This window comes from Manihot esculenta, chromosome 7 (assembly GCF_001659605.2).
Source record: "Manihot esculenta cultivar AM560-2 chromosome 7, M.esculenta_v8, whole genome shotgun sequence".
Lineage (NCBI taxonomy): Eukaryota > Viridiplantae > Streptophyta > Magnoliopsida > Malpighiales > Euphorbiaceae > Manihot > Manihot esculenta.
The window spans coordinates 22379246-22388341 of record NC_035167.2 but is presented as its reverse complement, the minus strand read 5'-3'; the positions used below and the strand labels follow the sequence as shown (position 1 = coordinate 22388341).

The following is a 9096-nucleotide window of genomic DNA, read 5'->3' as shown; positions in this document are numbered from 1 at the left end:
TAATGATAAGTTTAAATTTGGTCGAGGACTTTGTCCTGAAAATAAATTTACATTTATTTTTTGTGCCTCATTGGTCTTTTGTCGTAATGAAATCTTAGATGCTTCTTCTGCTTTGTCCTTGCCTTTATTCATGATGTGCCCTGCAAAAATTCCCTTGTTAGAAAATCAGCAATAGAATTGTCAGTGCTTTTAATATGTTCTATTTCGAAGTCAAATATGGATAAAAAGGCTTGCCATCTAGCAAAAATGTTTTTAGCAGCTAGGTTTTTGACATCTTTGGTTAATACATCTTTAGCTGCTTTACAATCAACTCTAATTGTAAATTTTTGGTTTAATAGATCACTTTGAAATTTTGTTACACATAAAACAATTGATAAAATTTCCTTTTTAATGGTAGAATATTTTTCTTGTGTAGGATTCCAAAATCCTGAATAATATCTTATGATATAATCTTTATTATTTATGTTTTGTTTAAGGATACCTCCATATCCTTGATTTGAAGCGTCTGTTTCTACTATTTTAGGAAAATTAGGGTTACAAATGTTTAAACATGGTAGCCTTTTGACATACCTTTTAATTTCCTGAATAATTTTTGTATGTTCTTCTGTTCATGGTTTAGGATTTGTTTTTAACCTATTATATAATGGTTTACAAAATATTCTTAAGTGTGGGTAAAAATCAGAGATGTAATTTAATGATCCTAAAAATCTTTGTAGTTGGTTTTTTTCTTTAATTTCATCGGAAAATTTGTCGGCAAACTCTATACTTCTTTGAATGGGTACTATTGTATTTTTATATATTTCATGTCCTAGAAATCTAATTTTTGTCTGAAATATTTTCATTTTTGATTTGCTTAATACTAGTCCATTTCTTTTTATTATTTTGTAAAATATTTGTAAATGTTTAATATGTTGATCAATATTCTGGCTAAATACCAGAACATCATCTATATAGGTTATGATGAAATCATATGGTGTGAAAATGTCATTCATAATTTTTTGAAATTCGCTTGGTGCATTTTTTAATCCAAAAGGCATTATATTCCATTCATATTGTCCAAATGGTACTGTAAATGCAGTTTTATATTTGTCTTTTTCATCTATTTGTACTTGCCAGAAACCTGATTTCATATCAAATTTTGAAAATATTTCTGCTTTGTAAAGTCTGTTTAACAGATCTTGTTTATTTGGGATGGGGTATCTTATCCATCTTAGAACCTTATTTAAGGGTTTGTAATTAATCACTAATCTAGGTGCACCTCTTTCTATTTCAGCATTTTTATTTACATAAAAGGCTGCACATGACCATGGTGATTTACTTGGTCTAATTAAATTTTTTGCTAATAGATCTTGAATTTCTTTTTTGCAAAATTCTAATATTTCTTGGTTCATCTGTATAGGTCTTGCTTTCGTTGGTATATCTTGTTCTTTAAAGTCTGGTTCATATGGTAAAGTTACTATGTGTTGTTTCCTATTCCAAAATGCTGTTGGTAAATCTGAACATAGGTCTTTTTCAAATTGCTCTTGAAATGTTTTAATTTGTTGTTTAATATGTGAGTTTTCTAACTGTTCTTCTATTCTAATGGAATGTAAATCTTTCTTTAAAAAGTTTATTTGGTTTTCTAAATTATTAATTTTCTTTATGTTTTCTTGTTGAAATAAATTAACATCATGGTAATTAATTGGTGTTAGGAATTGAAATATAATATCTTGTCCTAATACATTGGTTTCTAAACCTAATTGTGTGACTTTAAAGGGGTATAACATTTGTAAAAATGGATTTCCGAGGATAATTTGTGTATTGAGATTTTTAATTAACATGAAACTGGTTTTAAAACATATCCCATTATTACAGATATGTGCTTTTGGTATTTTATAATCTATTTTTACTTTTGTAGAATTTGCTGCTGATAGGGTCTGTTTTGTTTTATGAAAATATTTACTAGGTATAATACCTTGGTCTATACAGTTCATATCTGCACCTGAGTCTAACATTGCTATAGTTTCTAGTGTAAAGTCTTTTATTGTCAAATTTATTTTTACATACCATTTTTGGTATCTTATTCTTGTAATGTCATTAAATTTTAATGTTGTTTCTCCTTCACTTTCTGACGTTATTTCTGTTGGTTTCTGTTCTATGTTTAATTTATCTTTTCCTGAACTTTGTCCTATTTCTACATTTTGCGTTAATTTTTGATTTTGTTCTAAATAATCACATCTTAATTTTAGTTGTCTTACTTCCAATTTTAATTGTCTTATTTCAGATTGTAAATCCATAGAGGAAATTGTTGTTACCGATTTTTTATTTTTAAACAGTTGTTCAATATCTTCAAATTTGGTTGGTGGTACAGTGTCTTGTTTTATTTCTTCATTAATTAATTTTGTCAATTTTTTAAACATTTTTCGTTTCAAATTGGAATCTTGTACTTGTTCTATTTGTTCCAAAACTTGTTGATATTCTGTTAATACATTTACTTTATTATTACAATGACATATCTCTCCTTGACAATTATGATTACTATCTGAACTACTTATTGTTTCTGTTGAATTATCACTACTATATTCATCATCTAATTCTGAAGAAGATAACTTATCTTGGTCAATTTTTTCTAACAATTGTTCTATATTATCTATTTTTAATTCTAAACCTAATTCATGTATTTTTCTTCTTGCAGGACACTCCTTTGCATAATGTCCTTTTTGGTTACACAAATAACAAGTTATATTAGTTTTATCATTAGATCTTTTAAAATTGTTTTTCTTATAATTATTTCTTTTAAAAGGTCGCTTTGTAAAAGGTTTTTTAGTCATCTGTTTATTATATCTATTATATGACTTTCTAGGGTACTTATATTGTTTATAAATTTTATTTTTAAAAGGTTTATATCTTTTATGTTTTTGTTTTATGGTTCCAAATCCAAATTGTTCACACCAATTTCCTAATTCTTTTCGAGATTGTCTATTTTCCATTTTTAATTTTTGTTGTAGTTTCATATCTCTACATAGCCTAATGCCTGTTAAATTTACACAGGTTATTAGGTCTCCATATGTTAAGTCATCATAAGAAATGTGTCCAAATTTTTGTTCAATTGTTTCTTTTACTTTAGTTGCAAATAGTCTAGGTAGTCCTGTAAGGAATTTTTCTTTCCAATGGTATGCGTTTGGATCAGCTAATGCATATATTCGTTTTAGAAAATTGTCTTTATACCATCTAAAATTTTCTAACTTCCTACATTTAAGATTTTGTAATATTTCACTATTTCTTTCAGTGTATAAATCTAAATCTCCTATAAAATGAGATATAAGATTATAGACTAAATAAGCTAAGACAAAAGCTTGCGGTTGTCCTGTTAGTGGGTCAATAACTGGTTCGCCAGTAATGTTATCTATTCTTCTGGCATTTAGTATATTTGTTTTTATTTCATTACTTAATAATTTATCCCACCAAGTTCTTAATTCACCAGTAAAGCCTAATATAATATTTTCAGCGGCATCTTTTTCTGTAATGCCAACTCGTTGTTTATAAATATTTCCTACGATGACCATTTCTTTTGTTATTTGTATTATTTCTGTTTCTGATAAGTCATCTATATTCCATTCATAAATATTTTTTGCATTATATTGTTTTTGTTTCCTATCTAATATTTTTAAATCATCTGGTCTTTTATCATAATTTCTTCCTATAGTATTTACAGGGATATTGTCTTCTTGGTCAGAGTCTGATGCTTCCAAGGGATTGTCTATAGTGTCATCTTCTGATGAAGAGGTTTCATTATATTCAGTTAAAATTGTTATTTTATTTTTATCTTTGCTAGTACTCTCACTTGATATCTTACTTTGTGTAGGTTCTTTTATTTTAATTCCTCCTATAGGTTTTGGGGAAGTACCTTGTTCTTTTATAATGTTTTGTAAGAATTTTGACATATCTTGTAATTCTGTTTTTGGACTTATTGTTACTATTTCTATGGGGTTTTGTGATGGATGTATCATTTTTGTGAAAGGTTGCTTAATGGGTTTTATAGCTGGATCTATTAGATCATATGGTTTTGGATTACTATATCGTTGGGATAAATATATAGTGTTTGGTTTTGGTATCAAAGGAGATGGTGCCTGGGGTGTTTCTATGTGTTCTATATTTGTAATGTCTTCGTGATTTCTATCTATCTTTTCTTCTATCCTATCTAATTGTTGGCCTATGATATGTAATGATACATTGGTCCAATTGTTTTGTAGGCTGATTTCTCTTATGTGGGTTTTTTCAATATTGTCAGTTTTTACAATGGGTTGCATTCCATGGGATATTTGGTTCTTTTTGAAAAATACTCTGTCAAGTGGTGGTTTTTCACATTCATGGGCGAGATCACTAACTCCTCCTTCATTATTTACTTTGTGCCATTTATGTATTTTCTTTTCCAATACATTTAATTTCTTCTCATGAAAATATTTTAAATATGTAAAAAATGGCATAGTCTTTTCGACTTGTTCACAAAATATAAAGAATTGTTTTTTAATGAGACTTTGTTCTTTTCTGGAATAGGTTTGCAAAAATAGGTCCCTTTTCCCCTGGTTTTGATCTGACATGTAGTCAGCTTGAATTTGGTCTTTATCAATGTCAAAGGTTTGAGTTAGGGTATTGATAGAAAAAGTACTATCTTCATAAGGTTGGCTAAATTGTACTTGTCGAAATACACCTTCTTGTATTTTGATACCTTGAGTAGTGGGTTGTGGTTTGGTATGTTGGTCAAATGTTTCTTCTATTGGTTTAGTCCCAGAAGTTTCACCCACAAAAGGTCCTTGATAATGTGGGAGAGGAATAGTAGAGTCTTCTGATATACTATTATCTGGTTGTATTTCTATACTATGTCTTCTACGAGATGTATCTAACGATTGTCGAGAAGGTTGGTATATATTAGGAGTTGCTTGTCTAAATGAATTTGATCTCTTATACTTTAATTCTAATGATCCATCATCATTTTGAATAATATAGTCTATTTCTTTATTTTCCTTAAAAGGTTTGTTAGGGATTGTCTTGACTGGATATTTCCAGATTTCTGGTAGAGTTACATCTTTCCATTGGATAGTTCTGGGGATGGTTATATTTGCTTTAGATTGATCAATTTCCCAAAATATTGTTTCTCCTTCTGTCCTTTTATGGTTTATAGCATTAGGACATAATCCTGTATTCATTATTTTATAATTCAATCTATAAAATATCTCATATATGTGAGATCCTTTTAACATATTATAATTATGAGTTAGAATCTCTAAGGTTAGAATTTTCATTATATGAGGGTCTGTTAATGATATGGTAAAATTTGGAAAACAATTTGAATAAATTGGTCCATTTGTAAGACTGGTTTCAAATAATCCTAATAGTGAATCTTTATAATTCATATGCCTACAGTCGCGTAGAGCTATATGCATACTGGTGTTTAATCCTTCAACTGTTAATGGTTTTATAGCAATTTGTACCAGTCCTATGTGCATAAATTTATAGCCTTGGTTTAAATATTTTATTATTATTTTTTGACTTAATAAACTCATAGATTGTTTATCAGCATATAAGGGTATAACTTTTTCTTTCGTTTTAATTGCTCTAATAGATTTGAAATCTAATATTCCTGTTTTATAAATTGTATCTACTGGTGTCTTTGGAGGTTTCCAATTTGTTAATTGCTGGTCATTCCATATATTTTCTCTTGATAAAATTGTTTGATTATGATATATATATATATATATATATATACTTATTTTTTAAAATCTTTCAATTACATTTTTAATAATTAAATAAATTTACAAATTAATTTCTATCATTACTAATAAATTACAGAATTAACTGTATTTTATCTCGTATTAATTTTAATATGTATAAATTTTTTAATTAATATATTAAAATAAAATAATATTTTAAATTTCACTATTTTTCTTATTTTTATGTGATTAAATTTATATCTATTATATTTTTAATAATTAAATAAATCTACAAATTAATTTCTATTCTTACTAATAAATTACAGAATTAACTGTATTTTATCTCGTATTAATTTTAATATGTATAAATTTTTTAATTAATATATTAAAATAAAATAATATTTTAAATTTCACTATTTTTCTTATTAAATTTATATATATTACATTTTTAATAATTAAATAAATCTGAAAATTAATTTCTATGGTTACTAATAAATTATAGAATTATCCGTACTTTGTCTCATATTAATTTTAATATGCATAAATTTTTTAATTAATATATTAAAATAAAATAATATTTTAAATTTCACTATTTTCTTATTTTTATGTGATTAAATTTATATATATATATATATATTAAAATCTTTCAATTATATTTTTAATAATTAAATAAATCTATAAATTAATTTCTATCGTTACAGAATTACCCGTACTTTACCTCATATTAAAATTAATATGTATAAATTTTTTAATTAATATATTAAAATAATATAATATTTTAATTAATATATTAAAATAAAATAATATTTTAAATTTCACTATTTTTCAGTAATATATACACTTCTTTCTTACTTCATTTGCTCCCTTCTCTATTTTCTACAACACAGAGCAAAAAAACCATCCTGTTTCCGTCACTTTCCTCAGAAAGTTTTGAATTTTATCTGTCAAAGTTATTATTATTATTTTTTTATTTAGTAATGGAGGAGAATGAACCTTTGCCTGAACACCTTCGCTGTAACCGAAAAATGGGCCCCAATGGAGGTGCAATAGGAAAGTCATGGACGACAAGAAGCTCTATCTCCAGGGACGCCATAGACAGCACAAGAGAAAAGTACCTGAGTCACTCAAATTGCAAAGGAAGTACGGGAAGAAATCAACTGCCAATGCTGATTCACTGCCTGAGAATGTCGAAATTAGGGCAGGAAAGAGGAAAAATTGTCGAGAATGGTGAAATTGGGGAAGCCTATCAAGAGAAAGAAATCGACTGGAGAATCTGAAGCGCTTGATCAGGTTGTGAAGAAGAAGAAGAAAGGCTAAAGAGAGGGGACTTGCTGCTGGAGCTAGCAAGAATAGTATTGAGAAGAGAAGTAGAGAATAGGAAAAAGAAGAAAAAGAAGAAGAAGAAGAAGATAAAGAAAGTAGTGGTAGATGAGATTGGTAGTGATAATGATAACGATATTGATAGCAGCAATAGTGAGGGAGAGTTAACGAGAGACTTGCCTAATGGATTAATGGCAATATCCCCGCTAAACATTTTGGCAATGTGGATGCTGCTGGTGCTTCTTCTTCTATGCCCTGTGACATCAAAATTGGAGCAGCTGATTTCAGTCTAAAAACATTGAGCCAATGCCAATTGGTACATTGCAGGTTGTACCTTTCAAGAAGGATATGTTAAGACTCAGGAGGGGAAAGAGGAAAAAGTGCCATTTGTGCAGGAGAAGTGGATTGAAGACTTTAATAAGGTGTTCGAACAGTAGAAAGCAATTCTATTGCATGGACTGCATCAAAGACCAGTATTCTGATAGGCAAGAAGAAGTCAAGGTAGCATGTCCAGTTTGCCTTGGAACTTGTGGCTGCAAGGCCTGCTCAGCAATTCAATGTAGGGACATTGAATGTAAGGACTTCTCCAAGGACAAGAGTAAAGTCAACAAAGTTTTACATTTTCATTACTTATCTGTATGCTTCTTCCAGTACTGAAACAACTAAATCAAGATCAAAGCATTGAGCTAGAAATAGAGGCAAAAATAAAAGGCCAGAAACCCCCTGATGTCCAAATCCAGCAGGCATCAGTTGGCTGCAATAAGAAGTGTTATTGCAATAATTGCAAGAGTGCCATTGTGGATTTCCATAGAAGCTGCCCAAGCTGTTCCTATAACCTTTGCCTAAGTTGTTGTCAAGATTTTTTTCAAGGGAGCTTACTTGGAAGTGTTGCAACCCATTTGTGCAAATGCCCTGATAGGAGTACCTGTGTATCTGGAAAACAACTATCAGGGACCAAATCAGCGTGCATCTCAAAGTGGAATTGTGGCAATAAAATTTTAGATTCTTCTATGTTATTGCCTAGTTGGAAAGTTCCTGATGGTAATGGTATACCTTGTCCCCCCACCGAGGTTGGTGGTTGTGGTGATAGCATCCTTGATTTAAGTTGTGTCTTCCCCTCAAGTTGGACTAAAGAACTGGAAATGAGTGCTGAGGAAATTGTTCGTTGCTATGAGTTGCCAGAGGCTGTGGATATTTTCTCGCGCTGCTCCTTGTGCCTTGGAATGGACTGTGAAGTTAATGGGATTATGCAGTTACAAGAAGCAGCTAAAAGAGAAAATTCTAATGATAACTTTCTGTATTATCCTACTATTGTGGTATTATTATGATAACTTTCTGTATTAAATTATAACAGGTTAAGGATAGTGCCAGAAGTGGGCTCGGTCCCCAAAGTGGCACCCAACATGGAGACGTTACCGTGTGCAGGGATAAACATCTGGGCCATATAGGATTAAAGTAGCGCCTCTACTAATAGCTTAAGCCTTTTGGTAGAATGGTATGGAAGTTACTGTTTATGAATATTTATACAACTAAGAATCCATTAAAGGTTGTGAATAAGTTTTGGGTATGCCGACTGAACCCGTTTTTAGCCAATGGTAGGCATTTTTTAGGGTAGAACAGGCAGTGGCCGCGACATAGTTCATAACCAAAATGGATCCTTTTTTGTGTAAATCAGCAAGTACAGTAAAGTCAGACGATTCAGAGTCTTCGAAAATTAAAAAAGTAATAAATAAAAATGAGTTAATATTAGAAGATTTTGTGAAAGCTATAGATGAGTGGAAAATCCCTAAGGTAGATAAGGAACAGATTTATAAAATCCCAAAGTTTAATGTTTTTAAAACAGATTACGTAATAAAAACAGAAGAAAGAGATTTTCAGTTAAGTAAACTCTTTGAGAAAATAACTCTTTTATCACCAAAAACATTAAGTCATCATAGGAGTAAGAAGTATAAGTATATTCACATAGGATTAATTCAAGTAGGTATAAATCCTTTAACTAGAGAAGGATTAAACACTAGTATATTAGCAGTAGTTAGAGATGCAAGATTTTTAAATTTTCAAGATTCTTTATTAGGATCGGTTGAAA

The 9096-nt window shown here is 29.5% G+C and overlaps 1 pseudogene; it reads left to right on the top strand.

The window, feature by feature from the left end:
* Positions 1 to 6667: 6667 nt before the first annotated feature.
* On the top strand, positions 6668 to 8338 carry LOC110618998 (annotated as a pseudogene).
* Positions 8339 to 9096: the final 758 nt, after the last annotated feature.